The sequence below is a fragment of the Engraulis encrasicolus genome, chromosome 3 (genome assembly GCF_034702125.1).
Source record: "Engraulis encrasicolus isolate BLACKSEA-1 chromosome 3, IST_EnEncr_1.0, whole genome shotgun sequence".
Classification (NCBI taxonomy): Eukaryota; Metazoa; Chordata; class Actinopteri; order Clupeiformes; family Engraulidae; genus Engraulis; species Engraulis encrasicolus.
In genome coordinates this window covers 45,830,989-45,838,919 of record NC_085859.1, presented here as the reverse complement: position 1 = coordinate 45,838,919, position 7,931 = coordinate 45,830,989, and the positions used below count along the sequence as shown (strand labels likewise).

Sequence of the window (7,931 nt, the reverse complement as noted above, 5' to 3'; positions counted from 1 at the left end):
AGTGGCATAGTACTGATGACGCACCATCCAACGTCTTGGATTATGTTAGTGGTTTTCGTTACCGGTTGTACGAGCCCAGTTAAAAATGCAGAGTCTCTTTAACCGCAAGGCCAAACACCGCAGTTTCAAACATGGTGAAAAAGTCTTGGCATTGTTGCCTTTGATTCATAGTCCTTTCCAAGCAAAGTTTAGTGGACCATACCAAGTGTTGAAACATTTGCCTGATTATAACTACCTACTGAGTACTCCTGACAGACGAAAGAAGGTCCAGGTTTGTCATATCAACCTTTTGAAACCTTACATTGAATCAGAGTCTGCTGCACCTGTGGGTCTCATTGCATCATTACCTGCAGAAGGCGCCACTATGCCTAGTGTTGCTGCTGGGGATTGTGAATCTGGTTTGGGTTCTGACATCGATGATGAGGGGGTGAAGTGTCCATCACGGGCGGTTGTAGAGGGTCGTCTGAAAAATTCGGAGTATCTTGCAGAGTTGCCCTTACAACTCTCTCACCTGTCTGACTCAGAGCAAACGGATATTGCTGACCTTATCCATTCATTTCCTACTCTCTTTCCTGATGTTCCGACACGTACCTCAGTGATTGAACATGATATTGACGTCGGTGGGGCCCCGCCTATGAAACAACATGCTTATCGTGTCAATCCTTTCAAGAGGGAAATGTTGCAGAAGGAGGTTGATTATCTGTTAACACATGGTTTAGCTGAACATGGCTTCAGTGCAGGGAGCTCCCCCTGTCTGCTGGTAAACAAACCAGATGGGACTTAAGGCTTCTGCACTGATTATAGGAAGCTTAATGCCGTAACAAAACCTGATTGCTTCCCTTTGCCAAGGTGCGACGATTGTGTTGACCGTGTGGGCTCTGCCGTCTTCGTCAGTAAATTTGATCTTTTGAAGGGATACTGGCAGGTTCCGTTGACTGCCAGGGCAAAGGAGGTGTCCGCATTCGTTACCCCTGACGCCTTCTTACAGTACCAGGTAATGCCATTCGGAGTGAGAAATGCTCCGGCCACATTCCAGAGGCTTATCAATCAGGTTTTGGTGGGCATGCGTGGCTGTGATGCTTATTTGGATGATTTGGTCTTATACAGCGCTACTTGGGGCGAGCACCTAGAACAGATCAGGGAACTGTTCACCCGTCTCTCCAAAGCTAACTTAACAATCAACCTAGCTAAATGTGAATTTGGGAAGGCTAGTGTCACTTATCTGGGCAAGGTAGTGGGTGGTGGGCAGGTCCGTCCTGTGGAAGCGAAAATTGAGGCCATCTGCAATTACCCTGTACCAGGAACCCGGCGATTCCTTGGGATGGCTGGCTACTACAGGGCCTACTGCAAGAATTTTGCCACCGTGGTTACACCCCTTACTGGTCTCCTTAGTCCTAAAGTTCCATTTGAATGGTCACCAAATTGTCAAGAGGCCTTTGATCATGTTAAAGCTTTGCTTGCTACCTCTCCTGTTTTGTCTGCCCCGAATTTTGACCGTCCCTTTTGTGTTGCAGTGGACGCCAGTGAGAGTGGCGCTGGCGCTGTTTTACTTCAACTGGACTGTGATGGTGTCGAGCACCCCGTGTGCTATTATTCCAAAAAGTTCAATCGTCATCAACGGGCCTATTCTACTGTGGAAAGGGAGGCTCTAGCTTTGATTTTGGCCATGCAAAATTTTGAGGTCTATGTGGGGTCTTCCTCTAGCCCCACTGATGTTTATACAGATCATAATCCTTTGGTCTTTATTGACAGAATGCGGAATAAGAATCAACGCATTATGCGGTGGAGTATTCTCCTCCAGCAGTATCCCTTAAGGATAAAACACATTCGAGGCAAGGATAATATCGTTGCCGATGCCTTGTCTCGTGTGTAGTTTAGATATAGGATTGTGGTTTTGATGTGTGTTTCACTTTTTTTGTTTTTTTCATGCTCTCTCCAGTTTTCCCTTGGATCCAGGAAATTGGAGGTGTGGTGTTTCCAGAGAAATTAGAACACAGGGGAGAAGGCTCAGTCTCCTTGGTTCCCATTGTAGCCAGTTAGCTTTGCATGCATTCTGCAGTAACGAGCGTAGGCCAGTCCTTCATGTGGGAAAATGTATGGAATGGAAAGGGGAACCCATGCTAAATACATTGCTACTGCCATTTCCAGTCACAAATATTATCAACAAAACATTCCTGGTAAGCACTATGACTGTTGTTTAACAATAGGCTGTATTGACAAATCGTTCAGGTGTGTAGTTTTACAGCTGGTTAGAAGATTTCAACCTGTACTCGCTAGCATCGTGCTAATGTTTATGGGGTTGGCCCCATAAAAATTGAGCTTTGTGACCCAGTATATAATAATCTAGTGGCGCAAAATAATCGAAACGCTACTCAAATGGGGTCTTATTATTTCTAGCTTCGAACTTAATATTCATATTTCAGGACAAAAAATTATAAAAAATCACAAAAATTATAATGGTAAAAAACTCCATTGACACCCATTCATTTTGCACTGTCCCGTGGTTAGGGTTAGCCAATTGTGGCTAATAGGAAGTTCCGTGAGTGAACAGCCCCTGGTGTTTCTCACTTTTTGTTGTTCAGGTTGTAGTCAACCTCTTTTTAAGGTGGGAGGTGTGACGTCCCCCTGTGCCCCCTTCAGGCTAGTGTGTGCCAGTGCACGGGCATGACTATGCTTGATGGGGGTTACCCTAATCATTTAGTGGTTGCACCTGTGGGGGAAGTATAAAGTCCTTCTCTCCTCTTCCGATGGCAGGCACTCTGACCTCGAACTCACCACTGGCTACTTTCTTTTCTTGCTCTCCTCTCACGTCTTTACCCTCACCCTTTTTGATTCTTCCTTTACAGCTCACATATTGATACTGACACATACATTGCATACATCATTCACTTGCATACACCCATTCATGCATCCCCTAGACACCTGTTTGAATGTATTATTATAGTTCAATAAAAATACAATTGAACTTTCAATCTTGTGTGGTCTCCTTTTCATGTTGCACCCCCTAAAACGAGCTGGGGGTCGTAACACAAGTCACTGAGAGCAAAAAAAGCTGCTCGGCTAAGAGCAAAATATAATATTTCGACAGACAGCCTACCAACAGACAAAGTTTGAACCTCTTGTGTTATTATCTCTTATTATATGGTTGTGACGTCATCTGTCGAATGCTCCATTCATTTCAACGGGGCTCCCCAACGTTCGGACGTCTGTTATTTTTCGATAACGGACGGGTTGGTCTATAACAGACCGCTGTCAATGGCAACAAGACTTTTCACTGCTAAAGCGACTTTTCAACAAGACTCTAATCAGCTGCTGTGATAGACAGCACCCGTTGTCCTGGCTACCGCTGTCAATGGCAACAAGACGTTCACTGCTAAAGCCACTGGCTTGTATACAAGTCAGTGGCTAAAACGAATGTTTCATATCACTCCGCAGGGGGTCCGGTACGTCTTTTGTCACTCTAATCAGCTGCTGTGATAGACAACACCTGTCCTGGCTAGCCTACCTAGCTGTTGCCTAGCGGTGTTCCACAACGGCTCTGTTTTGTTTTGCGCAGCAACAATCTTAACATTAAATAGGTCTAAAGAAATGTCCCCGCATGTGTAAATCATTTAAGTATATCCATATAATAAGCGGGTTAACTTTCGGCGAGTCGGTCGCTTTGTGGAATAGCAGCACTTCAGAGAGAACAAGACCCCTCCGCTCCGCGTCGGGGTCTAAAGATTCTCTCTGTCGTGCTGCTATTCCACGGTAGCGACCTTCTCGCCGAACGTTAACCCTTACATAATTCGCCCTTCAGACAGGATATCAAGGTGCTTGTGTGTGTGTAAATCAGTCCTGGATGGGTGGGTGTGCCAGCAGGACACGTCTGTGATCCCAGTGAGGGGGGAGACGAGACTGTGGCCAGAGACATTGCAAGACATGTTTCCTCAGACGGCCGGCGTAACTGATGAATTGAATATAGTTTTTGCAGCGAGGACGAAACACGGCAGGAATGCCAAACGGCCCGCAGCCGCAGGTCCCGGCCCCTCTCTCTCTGTAGAGCGCTTGATTGGCTCTCTGGGGGCTGCCAGCAGTGGTGCCAGCCTCTCAGCCTCTGACTGGTCTGAGATTGCTCAGCTCCAAGCAGTACATCCACGTCCCAGTGGGGAGCTGGAAGTGGGGAGGGGGGTGGTAGAGGTGGGCTGGTCAGAATTTTACCAAGTGGTAAGCTAGGCAACTATCCACTGTCGAGGCCTCTAACACTAACAGAGCTCAGTCATGGTAAATGTCAGCAAAAGGAGTTGAAACACATAGCCTACTCACACATGTGGGCCCTTTTTATTACGTTGGCTCCAACTATTTTTAGACTCATTGGCTTACTGCCACACTGCCTGCAACGGCCGCTTCCAAAGGGCTTTCACTCCATGCAGCGATTGGGGTTGTGAAAGACTGACTGAAAAGCCTAGGCTACGTGAAAACTAGAGATGCACCAGATCCTGATTTTTAGGTAACTGCCGGATACCGGATCCACTGCTTAAGATCCTGCCGGATCCGGATAGTCTATATATATATGGCATTCTTGTGGCATTCTGTATGGCTGACTGTTTTGTGGGTCAGTGTGTGGTTGTTTGCCATATTGGTGGTTAAACCCTTTCACCTCAAGGAGCTTCATAAATATTGTCAGTCACCATGTTAATTCCACAATGTTGACAGATTATCTTATACTTGTTTGTTTGTCTAAAAATGACATTAAGTGGCCTATTTTGAACCTTTACTGAAGGGCTGTTAAATACAACCACATGTTTATTACTTAACAACTGAATCTCCAGTGGGTATACTGTGAGACAAGCCATCTGTGTTTGTTTTCATTCACAACGCCAATTGTAATTGTCTTAATTGTAGCTGTTAAACCCTCACGCAGATTTTTTTTTGTAGCCTAAATAGAGTATAAAACTTGTTTTACTGTAGGGGAAATCGACATATGATGTTCTTCTTTCTGAAGACATATAGGTATCCCGGCTCTGTGGATAGTTCTTAAAAACATTCATGCCTCTGTCTGCCATGTCAACTGCAAAAAATATAGCCTATTTCTGTGATGGGAAAAAATATTGACTTGCCCTAAAAGGGCAGGCGAAGATCTAATAATCGTTAAGTAATGGTTCATGTTCCAGTTCAATCAGCCAGTGAGAAAGGAGTAAGCCTCCCCTCACCTCAACAGGTCTGTTTGATCCATACTATAAATGTGCAGACAGATTGGAGAGATGTGCTGAAACTTAATCTTGCGGGCTTGCCTTGCACACAGAACACCCACCGTTGACAGAACAGAAAATGGACAACATGAGTGCTCGAGAGAGAAGAATGGGGATGCTGCTGTATTGGAGTCATGTTCAATAATGGCTTTCACAACAACAAAAGAGCCCACTGCAGGAGTCCTGGGATACTCAAGGTTGTCCCAATGACAATGTCAAAAAAGCAACAAGCAACAGCAGACATTGCCGTCCCTCTGGACATCTTGAAGACGTAGAACTAAATAGCATAGTTATGGAGTTACAGATACAAGCCCCAGAAACTGATTAGGATGCCCTTAAGACTTTGTTCATTGAAGTTGATTGATGATTATGGATTAGTGAAATGTCGATTTGAAATGTATCAAAAGATTATGACGAATGCCGGTTCAGTGATGTTTGTCTTTTTGACCTTTCTCTCTTTTAATGTTTGATTTTATTTTTTGTCAGTATGTTTATATTCTGTATAAAATCATATAGGTTAAGCTTTTGTGAATTTGGTTCTTAAATTTAGATTTTGATTCTCAATTAGACAATATGTCATATGCACATATCCACATACATTGACAAGTTTGAGTTCTATGAAAAGGGATTGATCAACTGAGCGATAGATTGATGCTTTTACTTCTACTGAAATAGTTATTTTCTTGGAGGATAACATGGACAGAGTGTTTCTCTGCCTTTTGTCTGTGTCCTATTGATGATGGATATGAGCAGTATCTCGTCACCTGCCCAGGCAGGGGCAGACAAATAGGGAGAGAGAAAAAAGAGGATTTTCTTTTGGTTCAACAATCTCTTGCTCTTTTCAAAATGAAGAGAGTTCAGACAGGCCGTCTGCTGAACTATCATTGGCATGACAATGTAAAATAGCTAAAAAAAAATGTACTCTGTACCTGCTACCCAATTTCAACTGGCCTTCCCAGAACTTTTGACCACCTGTCTGTTAAATGGTCTCACTAGTCGAATATCCTCTTCTTTTTTCACACAAAGGAAATGGGGGCTATGGATTTCATGGCTGGGTCTGTGCTTCAGGCCACACATCTCACACATTGGTCATTATATTACACTATATTATATCTAATAGAATAGAATAGAATAGAATAGAATAGAATAGAATAGAATAGAATAGAATAGAATAGAACAGAACAGAACAGAATAGAATAGAAATTCTGAATCTTGAATCTTGGCTCTTCCAAGCCTATAGATAGGTTCATCATAGAACCTTTAGAGGTCCTGCCACAATGGCAACTGAAAAGTTCTTTGAGAAATATTTTCTTTAACAGTGCATGGTTGGTAACCCAAACTAAATATTATTTGCTGCTCAATTATCTGCTCAATTCAACATTTGATGAACACACAATAAAACAGACTCATAACATGCATTTGATGGCCACCACTCTCATACCACTATTCATTTCTATTACTTTATCTTGCTGATTTGCAGGAGGGGGACTTTGATGTTTTATACATAGCCTGGATATGTTCTGATTCAAGTCAGATCTTAGCCCAGGGTCCTTGAAGTCCTTGGATCCTTGAAGACACTTTAGATGTCTCCTTGGGTGTTGTGTTGGGAAGATAAGTCAGTCATGTATCCATATATTTTTTCAGCATGGTCACCCATTTTTGTAAAAAATATAAAGAAAGTAGATGACAAGACAAACACAAATGCAAGCATCAAGAAGACATAGGCCCTACCGTGAGAAGACATAAAACTATCACAAACAGGATAATAGCGATATTCAGGAGAACACAGCATAGGCCTATTAATCCAAATTTATTATAACTGTTCATATGTTCATGGTACATGAATTCTAATCTAAATGAGAAGAGAATGTGTTGAGGATTACAGGATTTAGATCAGATTTGAAGAATCAAGCCAAACACACAAAATACAAAAAGTGTCTTCCTTGTACATCCAGGTGAGACAGCTCTGACGCCTCTTGTACTCTCTTGTTTAAATATTTAAGGATGTCACTTGCCGCAAACCCACTGACAATGTTCCACATTCGCAACGTGTTCAACTGGAAGGCAGTTTAAGTTTTTATGATCTTGATGTCCTTGGGATTTGTAGTTCTGCTTCATCTAAGCAGCACGCTGCGGCAGCTGTGTCATAAAGGATTAGCAATCCGAGTGCAGTGTGTACTGTAGTGTAGTGATTCAGAGCTCATCTGCTTTCAAAGTAAAACGACAGCTTTCAGACATAATTCTCTCTAAAAAAAATCGTTTCATGTCTAAATGGGCGGTCACGGGTCACATGGTGGAAGCAGTCTAATGTTTTAATGCTTTGGCCATTACAGTGCACTCCGTGTGGCACTCCGTGTGGTACTAGTGTTATTTGTACAGTATAAGAGGACGAGATGTTTCTGCTGGGGTGTGTTAATGGGGTCATAATGGTTATAAATGACAATTTATTAGTTTTTAATGATTTCAATTTTAATTCAGTTTATTATAGGGGGGCTTTGTACAATTAAAACATACATGTTGCCATTTCATGCATTGTACCAGGCTAATTGACATCTATAGTCCCTGACAGGACATAAAACATTAAAATAAAATGAAATAAGATAAAATATATTAATATAGTAAAACCATCAAAACATATTAACATACACATAAAACAATAAACATGTGTGCATGTGTGATGATGAATAAGTTCCAGAATTT

At 42.6% G+C, this 7,931-nt stretch overlaps 1 long non-coding RNA gene across 1 annotated transcript; it reads left to right on the top strand.

The window, feature by feature from the left end:
- The first annotated feature begins 4,394 nt into the window (after positions 1–4,394).
- LOC134445460 (uncharacterized) lies at positions 4,395–5,752 on the top strand. Its single transcript, XR_010034263.1, has 2 exons — positions 4,395–4,489; positions 5,285–5,752. It is a non-coding gene; the product is annotated as an uncharacterized LOC134445460 (long non-coding RNA).
- The last annotated feature ends 2,179 nt before the right edge of the window (positions 5,753–7,931 follow it).